Source organism: Danio rerio, chromosome 5 (genome assembly GCF_049306965.1).
Source record: "Danio rerio strain Tuebingen ecotype United States chromosome 5, GRCz12tu, whole genome shotgun sequence".
Lineage (NCBI taxonomy): Eukaryota > Metazoa > Chordata > Actinopteri > Cypriniformes > Danionidae > Danio > Danio rerio.
Genome location: NC_133180.1, coordinates 60,052,130 through 60,074,721, shown reverse-complemented (window position 1 = coordinate 60,074,721; position 22,592 = coordinate 60,052,130). Strand labels below are relative to the sequence as shown.

General features: G+C 34.6%; 1 long non-coding RNA gene across 1 annotated transcript; it reads left to right on the top strand.

The window, feature by feature from the left end:
- The first annotated feature begins 1,601 nt into the window (after positions 1 to 1,601).
- Positions 1,602 to 20,800, top strand: LOC141385620 (uncharacterized). Its single transcript, XR_012406378.1, has 3 exons — positions 1,602 to 1,750; positions 1,847 to 1,966; positions 18,159 to 20,800. It is a non-coding gene; the product is annotated as an uncharacterized lncRNA (long non-coding RNA).
- Positions 20,801 to 22,592: the final 1,792 nt, after the last annotated feature.

The following is a 22,592-nucleotide window of genomic DNA, read 5'->3' as shown; positions in this document are numbered from 1 at the left end:
CATCATTTTCGATATTTATATGAAACCTTAATTAAGTAGAATTATTTATCAATTTCTTTATCAAAAATTGCTTATCTCACATCAAAATAAATAAATAAGTAAATAAATAAATAAATAAATAAGCTCTTACATTTATTTTTGAAAAGTTTAGCCTAATTATCCCCACCTGATGTGCATTTGCTAATAGGACAAAAATATAGCCTACTACCCTCGAAATGTCCATATACAACAGTGTAATTTTTTTTTTCATTCTAACATTTATTATGTAATTTTTATTTTTTTCTTTATTCATTATTATTTGTATATTGAATTGTGTAATGTGTAGAAAATATAAATGAATAGAGATATACGTACAAATAAAATGAATAATGACTTTGAAGAGAAGTAAATTGTAGGTGCAATTTGCCGGTTGTCCAGCAGGTGCCCTCATAACTCTGTCTCCTTACGATGCACTTAAGGCTTTACGATTACTCCAGAGCACTCGTAGATCCACTAAGATTTTCAAGTGCTTCTTAAGTAACGATGCTTTTGGGAAACAGACCGTAATATTAAGATCAGTCGTACGATCATTTCTACGAACTTCTTAGGCTTACGATGCTTTTGGGAAACGCAGCCCTGGTGGTTAATTTTTGGTCAGTGAAAAGTAAGGATTTAATTAAAGCTTTACTAATTGTATTGTATCATAATCTTTTGTCATATATTTGCAATATTTTTAATATGTCATAACTTTAAAGATTACATCTTGAGCATCTGATTTTTCCTTAGTGCTGATGTGCTTTTATTGCATTTAGATTACAACTAAATATTAAAAGCAAAAAGGAAACAAAATGTCATAACGAATGCCCTTAAATAATATCTTATACATTAAACACAATCTTAAACTAAATACAATCTCTGACAGTAAGCATCAGTGTATCTTGACATGACTGGAGGAAGGGGGCAAGGCGGTGCTGGATTTGTCTGTACCTTGGAAAAAAAATCCTGCAGGTGCCCCTGCAGACATATATTACAGGTGAAATGGATGAACCAAATAGCCCATAGTGTATAAGTGTGTGTGAATGTGAGTGTGTATGGGTGTTTCCCAGTACTGGGTTGCAGCTAGAAGGACATTCGCTGCATAAAACATATGTCAAAACAGTTGGCGGTTCATTCCGCTTGGGCGACCCCTGATAAATAAGGAACTAAGCCGAAGAAATCTTAGAGGAACTTAGCTAAACTTAGCTAAATGTTCTTGTGTTGTATTGCATGAAATCACATTGTTATGAATTGAATTAAATTGAAATTGGATTGTACTGCATTGTCATTGTATCACAATTAAATTGTATTGTATCGGTAGCTGCTTCATATGTATCTTTAATGTATCCGTGCAATGGTGCAAGATGCATATTGCATCAGCCTCAGTTCTGAGATGCACATCCCTAATGAGAGGGTGCTCGCTGCAGAGCCATTTGAGGAGAGGTGAGCTCCAGAGAGGGGGAGCATGAGCTGTCGCTCCTCCTCCTGTAGCTGTTTTAATGCGTACACCAACCCCACCCCTAACCCTACCCCCAGTGACATCACTCATAGAAGAAGTGCAAAAAGGTGGAGCTCAAGCTTAAGCTCCCCCTCTCTGGAGCTCACCTCTCCTCAAATGGCTCTGCAGGGAGCACCACTTGTCCCTAATGATAAAAATGATGCCTCATGTACTCCTTCACAATTTGAACCCAATCTATCCTGGAATTGTCATCTTGGAATGTCCCCATGCCATCAGGTAAGTAAAATACTATTGGTAAAATAAACTGGTCATTTAGTATATTCAGGTAGTCCTTTGAGCTTATTCTTGTGCACATATCATTGCTGAACCTAGATCTGATCAACTGCAGCATCCCCAGACCACAGCACTGCCCCCACATGCATGTATAGTTGGCACTAGATGTGTGCATCACTTCATCCACCCCTCTTCAATCACTCGTAACTCTGGAACAGGGTAAATCTGGGTTCATCAGACCATGTGACCTTCTTCCATTGCTCCAGCATCTAATCTTTATGCTTCCCAAAAAATGGAATCTTTTTTTTTTTATTTGACTAGCCTCACTGATATGTGATTTTCTTAAAGCTACACAGATGTTTAGTCCCAATCCCTTGAGTTTTCTTTGCACCATGGATGTAAAAATGTTCTTACTTTCACAATTTAACATAGCTGTGAGGTCCACTGTTGTTGTTTTACAATTTAATTTCACCAGATGTGTAAGTGATTGTCGATCTTTATCATTTAATCATTCATTAATTTTCCTTCGACTTATTCCCCCACAGAAATGTAAACTGATCCAACAGGGACTCAAAACAGCGACCTTCTTGCTGTAAGGCGACAGTGCTAACCACTGAGCCACTGTGTCGCCCAATCTCGATTATTCAAAAAATAAATTATAACCACATATCTTCCTTAAAGATGATGATTTCCTTTTCTTTTTCCAGTTTTAAAAAATGCATTGGACACATGAATCAAACATTGTTGTTAAGATGATTTCTTTGCTTGATGCACGCAAATAATTTCACACTTCACAGATCAACACTTGTTCGAACCAAAGTACGGGTTTTCCAAAATGGTTCTTTAAGAAATAAAATGCTTCTCTACGGATCTTTTAGAGCTAAATAACTTGTTACCAGCTAAAACATTATTATCAATGCAGTAACAGGAGGCTCTTATTTACTTACAAAATTACATTCAGGTGTCTCTTTTTTTTTTTTTTTTTTTTTTTTTTTTTTAATGAACAATGTACTAAATATGAGCAATATCACACCAGTAGCAGTGCGATATGGCTGTATATCGACACTAGTGACACTAGTGAGTGGTAAGTGGTTGCACCAGTGACGATTACAGCCATATCGCACTGCTACTCATGTGATATTGCGTTTCTACAACAGTTCGACAGCATAATCATAAATAGAAAATAGAAAATCAAACACGGAGAGTCTAAAAACCCCATTTATATGAGGAACTTTCTTTCTTTATACTTTCTTCCACCATTCATTTATATCTGCAGCTGATGTCAAAACAGCAGAAGGCGTTACTTATTCGTTAGTACGTTACCAACGTCACTTTATTGTAATGCCCTCTATGTGGGTATTAGCCATACCACCATTACTCGTCTGCAGAGGGTGCAGAATGCTGCTGCTCATTGGCTGATGGGGACACGCAAACGGGAGCACATTGCACCCATACTGGCTTCTCTTCATTGGCTTCCTGTACAGTTTAGGACACATTTTAAGATTTTAGTTTTGGTTTTTAAATGCCTAAATGGACTAGCATCAAGATACTTGTCCTCATTAATCCAATTGTACACTCCAACAAGGGCACTTAGATGTACTGATGTACTGAGCTACTTTTGGCTGTTCCACGGGCAAAGTTAAAAACAAGGGGGGACCGTCCCTTTGCAGTGGTGGCCCCCAAACTTTGGAATAATTTGCCTCCCCAAGTTAGGCAGGCCACAACCCTTTCTCTTTTTAAATCTAGTCTTAAAACCCACTTTTACTCTTTGGTTGTTAATACCTTATGAGAGTCATGTGTCTGTTGTATTTGTCCTTTTTTTTAATGGTGTATATGTGTGTATAGCACTTTAGTAAGCACTTGTTTTTAAAAAGCCCTTTATATATAAACTTTGACTTGACTTTAGAGCTAGTATTTGAATGATTCTCTAGCATAATGTCTAAAGTCATGACAAAGTAAATGATTTTGCTGACATTTTGAGATTATTAGGCTGAACATCATGCAATGCCATCAGTCTACACAGATTTCCTAGTATTTCTCTGTTGCAATCGGAATATCACAATAATTAACCCCGAAAAAGCCAAAGCAGCACTGCAGTGTTTGCGATCAGGAAAAATGTTAAACACATGCGGGCATTTCTTCTGTTTTTCGTTTTACTGGACTGGCCAGCAGTAAAAAAAAAAAAAAACAGGATACTCATTAGAAACAAACAGATGGCCAAAGAGTGGCCAACACAAAATACATTTATTCCTGAAATGTGAGTTTCATCTCACAGTCATTTCACTACAATTACCATGGTATAATTTTTGCATTGCAAAATAAAAAAGAGAGGAACAACGTCACATCAATTTTATAATGAATTTATTAGCTGTATTTTGAAAATACGCCAATCTTTTCTTCTCTAAGTGCTCTCAGATTCAAGTACCAGAGAGAACTGTTGGATAAATTATTATAATATAATAACATTATGATTCTTTGTGATCATGAGATCTTATGCTGCACTGCTAAAGCAATGGACAGACGGACAGACAGACAGACAGACAGACAGACAGACAGATAGACAGATAGATAGATAGATAGATAGATAGATAGATAGATAGATAGATAGATAGATAGATAGATAGATAGATAGATAGATAGATAGATAGATAGATAGATAGATAGATAGATAGATAGATAGATAAATAGATAGATAGATAGATAGGTTTCTAAAAATAAGAGTGTATGATAAAAACCATTATTCAAAAACCATTATTCAAAGACATGTGACTTGATTTTAATGAATGATTTTGACCACATTTAAAAAGGGTTGCTATTTAATTGCATGCAGTGCTGATACCATTAATAAATAGTTTTTTAAAAAATAGTAATAACAATAACTACAGGTATAAACATTTGGAGTTCCTCATATTTCTCACTTGCAAGGTTGGTTTATCTTATACTAAGCTGCTGATCTGTGAGCAAAGCTGAGAGGCTCAGAGCTACGTGAGTGTAGCGGCGAATGTCACTGTGTTGAGCTGTAATCTCTCAATGTTAAATATTCATTAGAGACTTTGCACTTCCTGGTAGCTCTCAACCTACTTTCAGAAAGCTCTCCACTTATAGCTAGAAATGACCTAATCAATGCAAAGCATAAAAAAAGTCTTCTAACACCAACTTTATTCAGCAACACACGTTGCATTGTCGATTCACGTTTTTATAGTATTAAAATTTAGAAAGATTCAAATTATTCAGTTTATCCCAAAAAGTCTTTATTTAATTTATTTTTCATCAAAATGTAGCTATTTATTTTTCACCTTATGTCACCAACACATTAAACAGTTGTTAAACACTTTCTTTAGAATTACATTGCTTCTTTAGTAAGAACAATCAGTTGAGAATGACATCATGTCAAGTCTGAAAGGAAAAACCACACTGATGCTGTTTTTTCCATTACTGGAGTGAAGTGATCAATACTAGTCTGTGGGTGTGACAGCAGAGAACGCATTACAAAGATGTCATCATTAATCACTATAGAGCACGACATTCACAACACATCACATTTTCAAGTGCTATACAATGTTCACAGTTACATCAGTGATGAACGAAATGGTGCAAACATACATATTTGCTGGAGATCAGGTGACAGTTGGCTTAGTTGTTTCAATACAATGTGTTTTAGCATTAATAAAATGCTCTGGTGACCAATACTACAATTATATATTGTATCATTTTGACCTTTTGGTATGTTTTTCGTTTATTTATTTTTTGTTGTTGTCAGCCTGCAGTAAAACACGTGCAATTCTATTACAGGAGTACTGCTGTTCACATGGCCAGCCTATGGACAAGATGCTAAAGATAATGATATTACTAATGCCACCAAAACTGAAAATAATAAAACTACAGAACTAATATTAACAAGTCAACTGCACTGCAAAATAGATCAACATAAAATTACATTACATTTTTTATTATTATTTAAACATTTAGTTAAAATCATTTAATTAAAAATAAAAAAGGAAATGAAAAACATGCAGACTATTAATTAAGTCAGTAGGAATGTCACAAGTAATTAATTATTAAAAGTAATTAAAATATTAGTTCAAAAGTGTAAATTCTGTTATTAATCGTGCACTGGAACCTGATGAAGAAAAACCTTGAAGAAATGATATCTGTGTATAAAGTATTGTTTTTTTTTTAAGTATTTTTGTGCACAAAAGTGTTCTTGGGGCTTTGTATGATTGCAGCTGAAGTACTGAAGTTCTGACATGGTTTTTGGTTGCTTTTCTGAACATCTCATATACTTTGCTGTCTATGGCTTAGATAGCTCCTGGATTTCACCTAAAATGTCTTAATTTGAGTTCCAAAGGTTAACAAAGGTCTCAGGAGATTAGAACAGAGATTGAGGATTGTAGTTAATTCCAGAATTTAGATTTTTAGGTGAACTTATGCTTTAAAATAAATAAATTATTCAAATAAAAATTATTAATCTAACTGCATTTATATCAAGTCAAGTGACCTTTATTTCTATAGACCATTTCAATGTGGTCATGCCATTGGCCCATGAACATTTCCTGTAACAAGAGGCAATTCGATCATAACTTAATGTTAAAACAGCTATCATAACATTATTTATCAATATGTGGCTCTTTTTGGATTTCTGGAAGGTATAGAAATAAAATATTTAAAACAGAAAATACGTTGGGATTATTGTTTTTGTTTGTATGCCTCAAAATGGTCTACAGCACTCTATGCAATGCACATCGTGTCAAAGCAGCTATACAGTAAGGAACATTCATTCATTTTCTTTCGGCTTAGTGCCTTATTTATCGAAGTAGCCACAGTAGAATAAACAGCCAACTATTCCACCATATTTTTAACTCAGCGGATGCCCTTTCAGCCGCAGTCCAGTACTGGGAAACCCCTATACACTCTCACATTCACGTACGCACTCATATGCTAAGGCCATTTTTTAGTTTACTAATTCTCCTTTACTGGACATCATAGGCTCATTCTGAAAACATCCTATATACATTTCCAGAGACTGTGAATTATGTAGCCAGAGCTATGATGGCTGCGTTTCTTCTTTAAAATTTTAAGGTCTGAAAACGCGTACTAATCGGCCTCTGGTGGGTTTGTTTAAACGTAGCTCCTGGGACGTATTTTGCTCTCTCCAGATATGTATATAGGGGTACGTAATCATAATGAGCCTGGGTTGTTATCGAATGTCTTTGGACTGTGGGGCAAACCAGAGCACACGGAGGAAACCCATGCAAATACAAGAAGAACATACAAACTCCACACAAAATTTCCAACTGCCCCAGGAGGGGCTCGAACCTCTGACCTTCTTGCTGTAAGGTAACTGTTCTAACCATTGAGCCACCATGCCTCCCCAAAGAGAAACAATTAAAAATAATTAAAAGAAAAACCAGGTACTTTTCATGAAACAAGTTCAATACAATTGACAGTTCAACAGAAGCTGTTTTTGACCTTTTTTTCTTTGAACATAATCTCGGCCCACACTGTGTGAATTTTAGTAATCCTTAATAACGGTACCATGTCAGAATGGACGTCCATGTCCACTGTAAGATCTCAGTCTTCATAATGTCAGACTGGACAACATGATGCCAAACACACACAAAGAAAAGTCCGGCAGTTTGACAGCATCCATGGCTCCAGTGGTCTTGATCTGATGCCAGAGTGTCCTTCTTGGTTTGAGGTGTTTAATGAGAATCCCTGTGGTGGTCTCATCTCATTGTTGTCCTCTCTGATCATGAAATGCTGTGCTGTGATCATTCTCATTGCAAAGAGTACATTTAAACTGAATATGAAGTGATCCAAGTCAGAGACAAAGGAGACAAATGGACACAAAGTAGATGCCATCTGTCTTCTGATTTTGTTTTGGGAAATCTTCCAATTTTCCTATTGAGTATGTCAGTGCATGTTTCTAGACTATGCGGATGTGTTGCCATTGTGGCAATCATATGTTGTTAATAAAAAATTAATGAGCAGTAACCTCAATAAAATCTAGAAATTACTTTTCTCTAAATCATTAAATAAAATAAATGCATTTATTAAATTAATGCATAAAGTAAATACAAATGTAATGATTATACAAATGAGAAATGAGCCTAATCAAAAACACACATTAACAGGCCTGCTACACTACTTATTTAAGTTCACAGATTTGTGTTGATTAAGGAAAATGTGTGGTATGATTATTGTAGACATCTTTTAAATAATTTTATGGGGAGTGAATATATTAGGCTTTACTGAATGAAATTATAATAGTAAAAATAATACTATAAGAAAAAGAAACATCCCCAAAAAAACTAAAATACTGCTATAATGCAGTGCCAAAAGCTAAATATGGATACTCTTATATGCAAAATATCTGTACAAATATTAATATTAATAATTTTACCCTTTTGAACTAATGTTGTAGACCACCACTTTATCATTGATCATTGTCACCATAAAGCGTTTTGTTATTTAATTTGTCAACATTGTTGCTCAGCACCAGTCTAATGACAGTTATTGAAACTATAAGTCAAGAAAAAGATCAAAGGCTTGCAATACCTTGGAATATTCTAAAAATATATTTTACTAAAATAATCCAAAACAATTTTGTTTTTCTTTATGACTAAACATAACTTTTCATAAGGTTTCGTTTTCTTTCTAATTCAAGAATGTGAGCATTGTTTGCAAATTACGCCACTACAACAAACTTGCCTGACAATAACGGAATTTACTTTTAATAGTGTTTACTTAGATTATTTTTTAATCGCAATTAATTGTATGATTTTTATTGTAATTAATCACATGAATATACACAAAATTCAGCAATGAATTTTAAAAAATATTATTGCACAATTTCCTAGTACTTAACCATTGTGTAAAACATACAACTTCACGTGCTGCTAAGTTCATTCTGCTGTGGCGACCCCTAATGAAAAAAAGGGTCTAAGCTGAAAGAAAATGAATGAATGAATGAATGAATGAATGAATGAATGAATGAATGAATGAATGAATGAATGGATGGATGAATGGATGGATGGATGGATGAATGGATGGATGGATGGATGGATGGATGGATGGATGGATGAATGTATTGCACAAGTTCTGTTATAAACAAGTGCATTAGCAATTTAAACAACTAAGGTGTTGCATTAAAAGTAATATTATTAATTATAGGTCAAATGATGTAAATCATCTTTTGGAAGCGGTTTGGACAGAACTGTGTGTAGGTATAGTGTGTCCACAGTCATACTGAGGTAATTTTTTTTATTTCCTGACATTAAATTAGGTTCCAAATTCCTCCCATTTTGAAGCCCACCGCAACGACATAGTAGTGCAGTTTCCTCGCCCACCGAATTAATTAACAGCCGCGTTTTAAGATGTCTCTGTAGTAACTATTAACACGTGTAATCATATCAACAAGACAGGATGTGTGCAAACCAACCAGGATTAAAAGACCTGTTCAGCTAACTGTGATCATCAATCATAAATAAATGTGATCAGAAATGAGTTTAACTACTTTAACACTTAACTATGAATTACAGTGATTTTATTATCATCACCACAGCAGCGTGTCAGTACAATTATCAAAGAAGACACTTTAATCCCAGTTTGTGGATGTTAAATCAGGTTTATTTTGTACATTAACATAATGAGTATCCATACATCGGTAGACATTAATCTGTATCCTGTCACATTTACTGTGCAAAAACAGTGCAAAGTTAATGTAATTGTAATGACATTGTGTGTGACTCATCCAAAGGCTTAACCTATCTCCACAACAAATACATAAAATAATCATTGAGATAGTTCCTACTGTAGTATTTCTCACAAATGTTATGTTACGAGATCTGCTCCCTTCGTGTCTGTCTCTGAGCTGTTTATCTGACAGAGACAGAGACAAAGACACACTGACAGGCACGTGGGAAGGGTGGGCAGGGAGAACTAGCGTTAAAGGCACAGGCAACAAAAACAGCTACATTGTGTTTACAGCAGAACATTCCAACATTCTGAAAGGTAGAATAAATAATTTGATGTTTTTCAGAGCTGAAACTTTACAGTTTATGTCTGATAATAATTTTTCTTCTAAATATAGTCTTGTTTGTTTTATTTCAGTTAGAATAAAAGCATTTTTTAACTACAAACTATATTTTAAGATATATTTTTTTTCGATAGTCTACAGAAATAACCTATTGTTTTACAATAACTTGCCTAATTACCCTAACCTGCCTAGGTACCCTTACTAGCCTAGTTAAGCCTTTAAATGTCACTTTAAGCTGTACAGAAGTGTCTTGAAAAATATCTAGGCAAATATTATTGGCTGTCATCATGGCAAAGATAAAATAAATCAGTGATTAGAAATTAGTCCTTAAAACTATTATGTTTAGAAATGTGTTGAAACAATATTTTCTCCGTTTAATAGAAATTGGGGGAAAAAATAAATAGAGGGGCTCATAATTCAGGGGGTTAATAATTCTGACTTCAACTGTATATGCTAAGATAAAAAATGTACCTTTTGAAAGTACCTTTTTTTTCTTAATATTGACATATTGACTCACTGGCATTGAATGGATTGGGTGCTTTTGACCCGACTGAGGGTCCTGAGGTTCTGATGTGTGGTATGGAGATAAGATAAAGGTTCAAAGTGCACATCTGAAAGAGCCCAGACCATTAGTTTACTCTTATGCAACAAGCTGTTAATGGTTTGCTAGGCATATTCATGATATTAAGTGCTGATCCTTCAATGTATCTACTAAAACTCAACAAAGGTTTTACTCATAACTTTTGTATAGTGTTTAATATATTTTTAACCATCAATGTGATTTCAAAACGTTATGAAAAAGAAAAGCAGGGTCCCCGCGGGGCCTTAAAAAGTCTTAAAATCACTGAAATATTGTCTTGTAGGTCTTAAATAATTTTAAAAAGGTCTCAATTTTCCTGGGTCAAAGTAAAGCTACCTATAATGGGCCGACCATCCATCCGATCACAGACAATCCATCTCAATAAAACTTTTTTCTTTTCAAGTTTCTTTATTGCAACGAGATCCAATTTACAATAGCTGTTTGAATTTTTTTACAGCAATTTCTCTAAATTAAATTCTCTAATTAGGGAAAGAAAACTAAAAACAATTATACAATTCCTCATGATAATAACTGAGCAACATATCACTTAACATGATATATTATATTCAATCAGTTTGGACCAAAAGTCAACAAATGTATATTTTTGATTATTTATGTCATTGTCTCTGTAATAAATATTTTTTAACAATGTTAAACTTGTCATTAACAAAAAAAAAAAAGAAATATTATGTTAAAAAGTGTATACAATTAAAGTTTTCTTGTTTAGACACATTCAAATCTCTCTCTCTCTCTCTCTCTCTCTCTCTCTCTCTCTCTCTCTCTCTCTCTCTCTATATATATATATATATATATATATATATATATATATATATATATATATATATATATATATATATATATATATATATATATATATATATACATATATATATAATTCATTTCCTTGTCGGCCTAGTTACTTTATTAATCCGGGGTCCCCACAGCGGAATGAACCGCCAACTTATCCAGCAAGTTTTTACACAGCGTATGTCCAGTCCCAACCCATCTTTGGGAAACATCCACACACACTCATACAATACGGACAATTTAGCCTACCCAATTCACCTGTACTGCATGTCTTATGACGGGGGAAACCAGAGCACCGGGAGGAAACCCTGGGAAAACATGCAGACTCCACACTGAAACGCCAACTGAGCCGAGGCTCAAACCAGCGACCTTCTTGCTGTGAAGTGACAGCACTACCTACTGCGCCACTGCTTCGCCCCATATATAGGAAGAATATATATATTTTCCCCATCTTCTGTTTAACAGAGAGAAGATTTTTTTCAACACATTTCTGAACATAATAGTTTTAATAACTCATTTCCATAACTCATTTCCAGTAACTAATTTCTTTTATCTTTGCCATGATGACAGTACATAATATTTTACTAGACATTTTTCAAGACACTTCTCTACAGCTTAAAATGACATTTAAGAGCTTAGCCAGGTTACGTAGGTTAACTAGGCAGGTTAGGGTAATTAGGCAAGTTATTGTATAACAATAGTTTGTTCTGTAGACTATTGAAAAAAGCAAGCTTAAAAGGGCTAATAATTTTGACCTTAAATGTTTTTTTTTTTTTTTTAAATAAGACATAATCATTAGTGCTTAGCCTAAAAGTCTCATTTTTAATTCAAAATGGTCTTTAAAAGTCTTACAATTGACTAGGTTAAACCTGCAAAAAGGCTGAAAAGAAAACATTGTTTGCTGCTCTTTTTTATGTCTGTGATTTGTGTAAAATATTCACATGGACATGTAAATTTCAAAGCCTTATGATACTTAAAAATATATTTATATGTCTTCATGTTCTGTTTCTAACAGGTTGACAGTTAGTTACATGTTCTAAGCTGATCTCGGGTATTTGCAAAAGCTCACATAACAAGTTGTGATTACCATTCCATGGCCTGCTCTGTGAGTGTCATTACACCAGTGCAATCGCTAAAGTTAAATTCTAGGAAAAGGATTTATCTTGGCACTGTTTTCTGTTGGTGCACGACACTAATCTCGCTTAGAATGTGAGGTTACACACTTCCAGTTTTAATGCAGGTGCAAAAACTCCAGCGCTTCTACCAAGAACAAAAAGAGCAGAAAACCAGTGCATAAAAAAAGACTCACTTTCTTTTTTCTTATTCTTTCAGTTGTGCCCTTCAGTAACCCCACTGTTATCTGTCATGGTAATTCCCTCCAAGATTAATGATTCATTTTGTCTTAGCAATGTGACTTGGTGGTGATATGATAACGTAAAGCACAACCCTCATTTGAATACGTATTGCATTAATTAGCAGTTTGTTATGTGCAGTCACGATGAGACAATTTTTATAGTGATCTGAAATTGGAGCTAGTTTGCTTGACTTGACTCTGACCTGAATTTCTTTGCTGAATGGTAAAATAAACATTAAAATAACTTCTTACATATTCTTTTATGTAAAGCTCTTGTATTATTTCTATAAATTAACTTTAGAGGGAACACAAAAATTGTATATAGATTCATCAAATGTGACATGTGGAATTGCTGCTGTAATTTAAATCCAATGTTATAAAATAACACTATAATAATCATTTTAAAAAATCCCATGTGGTAATATGTCAAAAAGTCAAAGCAGATCATTAATTTAAGAGCTCAATCTATGTTTATTACATTGGTGAGCAGGCTCAGAAACTGTACATTGAGCTTAATGCTCTCCAGAGATTATCAGATTAATATCCCTGGAGATGAGGTTAAAGGGATCCTAATTCACTTAAACAGAAAAAAATACACTCAGCACTAGGCAATTGTGCCTAATTGAAAATTCTCAGCCTATCAGTGATCGTTATGAGCTGAATAATTAAGAAGATGCAGGCACAAGGACATCTGTGCCATCTGAATATGAAGTTGGAGTATTTTGTGAATCAAAGCCTGTTTTACTTTTTTTATTTTTAGATTTACAAAGTTACTTTGACATTTGTATATAAAAAAAACATTACGGATGTGAAGATGTTGTAGGCCAGAATCAATTTTCATGTCATCTGCATAAGCACTATTGTTTATTGTATGCACACAAAACATCACAAAATTAAAAATACCAACATAGGCTCATTCTGAAAACGTACTCCTATGTACATTTTTGGAGATTGCAAATTATGTAGCCAGAGGAATGTATGGGTGGTTTAACTGTGTTTTTTAAAACATAATTGGGTTTCGGAAAGGGGGTGGGTGGGTGGCAGGATCAGTCAGTCAGTCAGTTAGTCAGTCGACAGCAGCCTCTGGTGGATTTACGCGAGAACAGAATGGCACTCATGAGAGAAAACTGTAAACTGCAAAAAACGTACTTCCTGGTGCATATTTGGCACTCTCCAGGAATGTATATAAGGGTAGTGGGAGAGCAAGGCACAAAGTAACGTGGGGTAATTTGTAACACAGGTTCTTAAGGTATTTGCTCAGGGTTAAGCATGGCATGCTTCTGAGGTCTTTCCACAGTGTTGGCAGACATCTTCCTGCCAATTATTGTAAAAGTTTGTCAAAATTTGGTTGACAAACACAGGAGAAACCATTTTTGCAGTATAATAGTTTTTTTATTATAGTCTATATTTGTTTTTATTTTTAAAAAAAATCTGTAAAAGTATGTTAGTGAAGTCTTATATTGTTGTGATTAGTGTTGTTAGATTTAGCCAATTTTGGGGAAATACGACAGAGCTGGGCTAGTTGTAACAGGGTGATACAAATAAGCTACACACTATTGGACACCAATTAAACTAACAAAATCTTTTTTTGTTAAAATTTTTTGTAATTTTTTTTTTTTTGAGTGTAATGTTGAGAACTTTTTTTAATAAAAAATATTTTTAATAGAATGTTTTTTTATTGCTAATAATGCAATTACATGCATTATAAAATAATGGATAATGATGCAAATAAATCCAAATGTGTTTATCCAATAGATAAATAAATAAACATGCTTTGCTATGTAAAATTAAAAACAATTGTGTTAAGTACTAAGGCAATATACTATTTTTAAAAAATTAATTAAAATTAATTGTGAAACTACAGTAATTGTGAACTAACCCTCTGTCTGTTACAACTTGCCCCACAGGTGGGATAAACAGTAACAGTTTTACTCCTGGCATTTTGGCAATGCGGCACACAAACAGAAAAATCTGGCGATACTTTTAGTGCTCATTTGTAGGAGAGGCCTGTGTGTTGCTGGGAAAGAAATAGGGGTTGTCTAACCCTATTACTTTGTTCATTCTTTGGCCAAAACCAAAAAGTGTTACTTTGTGCCCAACTCACCCCTACATAATCAGCATGAGCCTGGGTTGAAAAATACTATACAACAAAATCTATTTCACTAAGCCATTTTCTAAAAGTAATCTTGTACTCAAGAATAACCATATGATATATTTGAATGAGAAGATTGTGACTAAAAATAAGTTAATCTGCAATTGCTTTAAAAGTCGATTGCATTTAAAAAGTTACATCTCATTAACTCATTTACGCACACTGAATATGAGAATACAATGAAGAGTGTGATCATTGCCAATGTTTTCAAACTCACATAATTCCCTTTGTTAGTGTAAAACGATGTATAAATGCTACATCTACATGTACTTCATGTGAATATTGTTTATGCAGTTCAAATTCAATGTTTGTATTCCAGTTAATGAGACGTAACTTGAAGAGAAACATTTACAGTTACTGCCTATTAGCTTATTTTTAGCGAGCTCTATTTCACTATTCAAAAATCTAAAGCACTTCAGTAGGCAGGACACTCTGTTCCTGAAGATTTCCAAGCAGCATGCCAGTATAAGTTGTCGAGCACACCTAAAACAGCTAATCTTCTCATCAGATAGGATGACAAATCTATGTTTGGCAGAGCACTAATATTCCCAGATGGAGATTTGAGAATATGAGCTGTCACAGCAGCAGGTTTTTGAGAACCTTTTAGCACGAAGGGTTCTTGGGGATTAATTGAACTCTAATTCCTTTTTTATCCATCAGTAGTCCCAAAATACACTAGCTATGCAACAAGTTTTAATCCCAGCGCCCCACTAGACAGATTGGCCCACTAGATGATGTCACATCGCTTTGAGAGATATGCTAAGATTATAGCTGAAATTCAGTTTTTGGCGAATTGATCAAAAATGGTTTATGTGACATAACAGTTTTAAGCATCCACTGTGTCATATACAGTGCTGCTTAAAAGTTAAAGAACCCCATGAGCAATTCAACATTTTTTTTGATTTACCATGGCCATCATCTGTTAAAATTCCCATTACCATCATTGTTTTTATGCATCAATTGTCAGATGTATGTTTATCAGTTTCAAATGTTTCTATATTTTGAGTGTAGACAAAAACAGTACACTACACTACAAGATGCAATCAGTGTAACTGCAAAATTAGGACATGCATTTATAGGATGTTTGTACACAAGCTCTCTGGCAAAGTTGAAACCTTGTTCCTTTTTTAAAAAATTTATAATAATAATAATTCCTTACATTTATATTGTGCTTTATGTATGGACACTCAAAGCACTTTACACATTTTTGGGGAGAATCTCCTCATCCACCACCAGTGTGCAGCATTCACCTGTGCAGAATTCGCCATATTATGCCAGACTGCACGCCACACACTAGCTGATTGGTGATGATTATGCCAATTATGATATGAGGATGTTTAGGAGACTATGATGGACCAAAGCCAGAGGGCCAATTTTGGGATTTTTAACCACAGAGAGTCAGAATTTCAGTTTAACATCACATCTAAAAAATGGTGTTTACTGAGCAGTATAGAGCGCCCCATCAATAGAGACTCCCTTATTGCAACTCTTCTATAAATGCATGTCTATTCGATTTTTATCTGATTCTAAAGGTATGCATATTTACCCCAGATACTGTCAGAGATGCCTGAATGAGTTCCTCGTTTGCTATTTTAAGGGTGCTTTTTGACATTAGTTACAATGGGTTTTTACTTCTAGCTGACATTGGGGTTCATCAATCTGCCATGAGGTCAGATGTCCAATTTCTAGTGATGTTCGAGACATTATTTCCAAGTAGGAAATAAAGGTGCAGAAGGTGATTGTCTTCAGAAACAGCTTTTGTTATGGTGGTTGAAAATCTTTTCACATGCCAACACTAATGATTAAAGTAAATGATCTAAATTTATTTATATGTATTTTTATATTCTGGGTAAGGCATAAGACAAAAAACAATGTTCGTCCAATTAAAATCTGTCAAGCCAACAAATCCCATTATTCTGATAAGCTGTCCAAACTGTCTGTCAACAAATGTAGATTTGTACATCTGAGCAGCCTTTCATACATATCTGCCGTTTGCACATGCAGACGCACCACATTCATAACCTGCACAGAGAAAGAGAGAGAGAGAGAGAGAGAGAGAGAGGTAAAAGCAAATGCTGAATCAGAACTTTTTAAAATCTTGAATCATTATTGGAGTTACTTTTGCATGGTGGAGGGGGGATGACATCATGATGGAAACATTTCTTTTAGACAATAGTTTTTATTTTAGGTAATGTTTTAGTATTTCTATTAGGTAATGTTATGTTTTAAAGCTATTTTAGTCTCTCAAAGCTTACAGTATGTAGATTTTGTTGTTTTACGAACGGGTTATATGCACGATGTTCAGCCACTGAAGATTGATGTGACTGCAACGATAATGTTTATATTTACTCTATTTAGTTCAAAAATATAAACATTAATAAATAGCAATATTCCGCCTAGCCTGCTTTACTGAGCTGAAGTTGGTTTTATTTTTACATTGGTTCATTTTTGACTGTGACGCGCTCCCTTTATTGCTTACCATGCTATTTTGAATATTCAGTTTGAAACAGCATGTAAGTATGGCTTAGTAATAAGTGTAATTCCTGCATGCCGCCGGCCAACTACTAAGCATACAGTAGTTGCTTTTGAACAAAGCGCATGAGAGAGTGAGACGAGCGGCCCCTGCATGCATGATTTATTGCACATTACGACAAGCTTGCTACACTGAAAACGTGCTAGATGTAATACAGTTTTTTGTTCAGAATTATATTATTATAAAGTACTATAAAGTTATCGAACTGGCTACATGATCTGACGTAGTAAGTTGTCTACTGTCATCTTTATGATGCGCGTCTTTAAGGTCATGATATCAGGAGGCATGGCTTTAGACAGGCAGGGATGAGACTGTGTTTTAAAGATATTATGCTAACCGATTAGCATTTTGGCAGATCACCTACTGCACCTTTAAGTATCCAAATTGGTTTCAGCTGCTTGATGTTACCTTTGCTACTAGGGGTTAATTTTAATTTTCACAAATAATAACTTTAGCTTTCATATAGTAATTCCCTCTGATGCAGCTGGAAGGGCGTAAAAACACATGCTGGATAAGTTCATTCCGCTGTGGCGACCCCAGATTAATAAAGAGACTAAGCCGAAAAGAAAATGTTGAATGAATGAATGAATTCCCTCTGAATAAGCACATGCAGTGATATACATACATTGAACTGACATTATGTAAACTATATGCTTTAAAATTTGTGAACCCCTTGCAGAATTGGGGAAAATTTGAAACAAATTTTACAAAATAAGAGAGGTCATAAAATATTTTATTTTGTTTATTTATTTTACATAGTACTGTCCTGGGTAAGATATTTTACATAGGTTCACAAAATTTTAAACTGGTCAAGGGGATCATTCACTTTTACGCAGCACTGTACATACTGTCATACTACAGTTGTTATGGCTGTTGCCTGTCTCTGTTGTGCCTGTCTCTGTGCTTGCTTGTGTGTCATGACGTCACTCACTGTTTGTTTCCTATAGGGTCCACCTTTGCACACCTGCAGCGAGTTGCGCTTATTGAAATTGGCTATAAATACGGACCAACCTTGAGCGGAGACAGAGGAGACTTCACTGCCAGCCATCAAGCTTCTTTTATTTTCTTTAATTTCCTGTTTTGTTTTCTTTAAGTCTTACTTTGATCTAGTTTGTTAATTGTTGGGTTGATAGTCTTTGGTTAGTGTTGTATATTTGTTGGAGAACATGAGTTATTGATTCTTTATTCATTCTTATTTAATTGTGACACATGATTGGTTTGATTGTTTTGGTTGTAATAACTTTAAATAAGTTAATTTAGACAACTTAGTTCATGTGTCCTCTTTATGTTGCATTCCCTTTATGAATTAATTATTTTGATTTGATTAAAAAAAGGGTTCGTAACACTGTGAAAGTGGTTACTAAGGGGATTTCTATGGTACTTCTATGTAGTTTTTAAAGCATTTAGAGTGTTATTTAGAGAGCATAGTTTGTTTGCAGTTGCTAGGTTCAGTGGTTTCTAGTTGGCTGTAGAACAGTTGTGGCGGTTGCTTGCATGTTGGCAAAAGAGCCTAGCCCCAAATTTCATATTCTGTCTCTTCTTCGGTCTAAGAGATTTTCTTCATGCACCAAAAGAAATTCATGAGTGTAATCACTTATAAATATAACGTCAAACTTTCCTCGACCTTCCCTAGTTTATCAAACAAACACTGTGCATTCATTTAAAGAAATGCAACCTGAATTTCCAGGGAAAGCAAGGACTGATCAAATGTGCACATTCTATATAGTTTACCTTGCTTTGAATAAAATCTTCCTAATGCATATAGATGATTGTAAATGAGGATAAACAACCATATATTGCCAAAAACACACTGTAATGGTCAAAATTATAGATTTTTCTTTTATCTCATGTTCCATGAAGATGAAATATGTCATTACTACAAATAAATCAAAGCTTCAGTTTGGGTAATAATAACTAAAGTAATGTGCCTTGCCAAGCACTACATTTAGATAAATTCAAGGTGATTTTCTCAGTATCCTCAGATCACACATTGTAGCTAAGCAAAATATTATCACATCCTACCAAACCAAACATCAATTGAAAGATGCATAAATCTCAATTTCAGAAATCAACAATTGACGGGTCTTGTGTACCAGGGTCAATATTGTAAAGAAAAGTACCTAATAAGATTTAGAATTTGTGTTCTGGTATACCAAGAAATACCAAGTACCATTGAAAAAATACCCAAGCTTTATGTTCTCAATTGAACCAAACTAAACAGCTTGCTTGACTTTAAATGTCATGAAATCATTTCTTCATCTGGATGTCTTTACCTTGATTAAGCAAATCACAGTTAATTATCTCAACATGTGATGGGAAGATTGCTCTGCTTTTTGGTGCTAGACACCATAGATAAAGAACCCATAAAATGGAACGGAGCAATCAACTAAATGAACAGCACCATAACTCTCCTGTGACTTCATGAAAGCTATTAATGAGAATAATTCAAAATGTCAGTGGATAATAACACTATGACATGGAAAAAGCATGTGCAAGATCACAGATACGTTATTCATCATCATGAGAAACGACTTCATGTAATTACTGAAGAATATCACATACACTTGTAAGATTTTCATGCATGTGCCAATGATGTAAATGCTGGTAATCTAATTTTTTAAGAGTTCAGTGTTTTATTGCTCATTTTTACTAATTAGAGCAAGATGCCCTAAATCCTATTCTATAAATCAGGCCTTTCCCATTCAGTGTTTAATCATACTGTATAATGCATCAGCAAACACATGGACTATATTTTACATTTTAAGGGTCTGGTAATTGCTGCTGCTGATCAGTTTTTAGAGCTTCAGTGAAGTGTTTCATTATTTCAATAGACATTTTGCTGCTGCTCAGGTTGAGTTTAAGATTTAGGATGCTAAAAAACAGCCTGATCTCAGGAGGAAACAAATATTTAATGTTTTGTCAGTTTAGTGGCTAATTCGTTCAGTCCAGTACAGTCATTAGAAAATGTACAATTTTGAAAAAGAGGCGTGGCACCCAACCCGCAGCTAAACCCAACTATCATTTTGGGATGAACAAATCATATTAAATTGTACAAATGAGATTTCACGAATTCAAAATAGCCACTAATTTAAAGAGTTAAAAACTGCCATTAGATTGTATTGTCCAAAACCCAGACTTTCTACATTTGACTAATATATTGCAGCTAGTACAGTTTTTTGCTGGAAAGAGCACCGTTCCAATTTACACACTCTCAGAAATAAAGGTACGAAATTTGTCATTCTGGTGGTACCTTTTAAAAAGGTACACTTTTGTGCTCTGCAGCTGCACTTTAGTACCTTTAAAGTAAACGTTTGTACATTTAAGGTTCACCTTTGTACCTTGAAGTACTATAGCTAAAGATTTGTGCTTTTAACTATTAATACCTCAAAAGACCAGTTAGCAACAATGATTTTGAAAAGGTACCACCCCAGTGGCAGACTTTGTACCTTTATTTCTGAGAGTTTTTTGTCTTCTTTCTGCAACTTCTCTGATTTGAAAAGAAGGTCTATTGTTGGGTGTACAAAGGCATAGTTTATACCTATATTGAACATTGTCCACATCAGATAATCATTAAATAATTTATTCATTTATTCATTCATTCATTTTCCTTCAGGTTAGTCCCTTTGTTCATCAGGGATTGACACAGCAGAATGAACCACTAACTTATCCATCATATGTTTTACACAGCCAATACACTTCTGGCTGCAACCCAGTGCTGGGAAACACCAAAACACACTAATTCACACACACAATCATTAACTATAGCCAATTTAGTTCATGCATGTATTTGGACTATGGGGGAAACCGGAGAACCCGGAGGAAACCCACGGGAACATGGAAAGAACATGCAAACTCCACACAGAAATGCCAACTGACCCAGTCGGGACTCGTACCAGCAACATTCTCGCTGTGAGGTGGCAGTTCTAACCACAGTGTCCCAAAAAAAACTATCTTAAAACCTTTAATAGTTTTAAATGATGATTTTTTTTGTCTCTGGAGTCAAATATATAATAATGTTAATAATTGTATTCTTAAATATGTATAATTATTATGTTCTTTCTGCTATTGCAAGTGAACACATGGTATTTATTGACCTTATTAATATGTCATCTATTTGGGTGCTATTAATTAAGCTCTAAATACCAATCATTGTTGAATTTGTTAGTAAAATGTTGCCCTGTGGTCTATGGGCTACAAATTTATTTTGTCTATTTAATCTATTATTTATTTAAACTATTTTTTAGAAATGATTTATTACTTCAAAGTATGTTCACAAACTGACAGTGGGGGTGCCTTAACTTAGTAAAAAATATATATCGAACAAAGCTGGAGGAACAGTGGCTAGGAAGCAAGCAGGGTTTGACCTGGTAGGACTTGGTCAAGCTGGTTTGAGCTGGTAGACAAATCTGGATGAGGAAGGATCAATCTAAATACCACATTCCAAAAACCAGATTGGCTACTTTTGATCAAGTTTAATCTTCGCTTTTGACCCAGACACTGGCCACCTTGTTTTTTATCATGCCGTATCATCTTAGTCAGCTGCAAGGTTGGCATGCCTTAAGCTTTTATGTTCAAATGCGTCATTCACAACATCCTTCCACAGTACTGAGCTCTTTAGTGCATGCACTTCATGACGAGATAGAGTATAGGTCAGGACACGACTTTCTCATGTGATCACCATGTTATGCTCAGTGTCTTTAAACTTTTGCTAGAAGTTAGCCAGGTTCAAACGTTATAGTAAATGTCTCTAATTATGTAGATTTCTGCACAAATATAAAAAAAATAATAATTGCTAGGACCATGCAATAAAAACTGTATTCAAATCTTACTATTCTTAGGCCCAATCCCAATTCTATTTTTGTACCCCTACCCCTTGTTGTTGAATGTTGTGGAACTGCTATTCAGGAGTTATTATTGGGAATTACAGATAGTGAAATATAGCTTTTTTATGTTTGCTTTTTTTTTTTTTTTTTTTTTAACATGACGGTAAAACACAAACGTGGTTATAAATGTATTAAAACATATGCTTGTTTGTTGTAAAAAATTCATAATAATGACAAAAAAATACAAATTTGTGGATCTCCTGACTTCTGGGTGCAGCCATGCTGCCGTTTTGAAAAATTTTCTCACCCATTGGTTACGAGTGTGGTTCTGAAAAATCTCCCTTTCGAGGGGTATCTAGCCCTTCCCCTTTGCCATATGCCTTCACCTAAAGAGAATTGGGACACCCCTACTCCTTCATGTGAACGCACAAAATGAGGGGCAGGGGTAAGGGGAAGGGCTAAGGGGTAGAATTAGGATTGGGCTTTAGAGTAAAGGATGTGTTTTATGGTGGTTAAAATATGCTTACCTGACCTGTTTATCTTCACATGAACAGCTTT